This window comes from Galeopterus variegatus, unplaced genomic scaffold (assembly GCF_000696425.1).
Source record: "Galeopterus variegatus unplaced genomic scaffold, G_variegatus-3.0.2 Scaffold2884, whole genome shotgun sequence".
Taxonomy (NCBI): Eukaryota; Metazoa; Chordata; class Mammalia; order Dermoptera; family Cynocephalidae; genus Galeopterus; species Galeopterus variegatus.
In genome coordinates this window covers 205,843-207,370 of record NW_007728995.1, presented here as the reverse complement: position 1 = coordinate 207,370, position 1,528 = coordinate 205,843, and positions in this window count along the sequence as shown.

Sequence of the window (1,528 nt, the reverse complement as noted above, 5' to 3'; positions counted from 1 at the left end):
TTATTTTGTCAATATACAATGTGATTGATTATTGTGGCCCATTACCAAAACCTCCCTCCTTTCTCCCTCTCCCCCCTCCCTTCCAACAATGTCCTTTCTGTTTGCATGTCGTATCAACTTCAGGGAATAAGATAAAGGATTTTCATACCCAAGGATAAGTTATATTCTATAGATTTTTATTAAATGTTGCAAAAGATTAAGTGGTCTCTAAACACTGGCTAGTTTCTGAAGGTTTAAATCAAAGGATGGAGTTTCAGTGGTAACTGAATGTATGAAAGAAACACAGGAGGGAGCTAAGTAATTTGAATAGCTCAGTGGCTTGGCTTCACACACCACCTTACACAGACCCAAGATCCAAGACACACTATAAATAGTTCTGATTCAGATGTAATTCAACACAAGCAATTCATTTTGAGTTGGCTCCACATAATTAGGAATGTTCCTTGACTGGCTTAGTCACTTATTTCATCACTTTCACAATGAAATGTTTCTTTGATTCCTATCAGCCAAAGGAGAACATGTGATACACTATTAGATATTGTATCTGAAACACTTAGTGCAGTGCCTGGTACACAAGAAACACTCAATAAATGCTAACCTTCATTATTATGTACTCTTTATTTCTAAAATACTTCAATAGTACATACACTTATGAAAATTGATCATTAAAAGATTATGGATTGGCCTTCCACCATTTCTGTCCACAATTTCCCCATAGTCATTTCATCAAGGACCCAGTATTTAGCTCGGTGATGCCATAACATAACACAGTAGAAATTGTTTTATCCATTGAGTAAATTTCCATGTACAGCATAATCTATATAGTTTTCACTCCTCAACAAGAAGAATGATATCAATGTTCTATGAAATAATTAATTTAGAACAAGTTACAGCAATTTCATAACAGGGTTNAGGACTTCCTCTTCTGTTAACCTTAGTCTAGGGACCCTGAGATCCTAGAGGTTGCTGAAGTCAGCTTTGTATACATACCCTAATGTTTTATTTTCCTCATTAACCCTGGAAGGAGAGTAATACGCTCAAGGTGGTTGTCAGGGTCTGGAGAAAGAAGCATCAGCAGGCAGGAGAACAATTTGGTGTGGATATTACTTCTGCCTCTTACCTGATATTTTTTTTTACTTAAAGTTTCTGTTTCATCATTTTCTTGTAAAGGTAGGATGATGAAACCGTTTGTATCTTTCTCATTGAGTTGTTTTGATTAAAAAAATGCCAACATTGTAGAGGCAAACCATGAATAAAGAATAAGGAAGAGCCTTTAATATGCAAAACCTTCTGTATTTTAAAACCTCATGTTAATGAATTCATAGGACACTGCATGCAATATCTCTGTTATTTTCAATATATACAATACCTTACTTGAGAGTCAGTAATCCACTCATTCAAACAAGCACTGTGATACAATCTGAAGATACAGGATTTTCTTTTTTTTAAAATTTAAATTAAAATTTTTTTTATTTTGTCAATATACAATGTGATTGATTATTGTGGCCCATTACCAAAACCTCCCTCC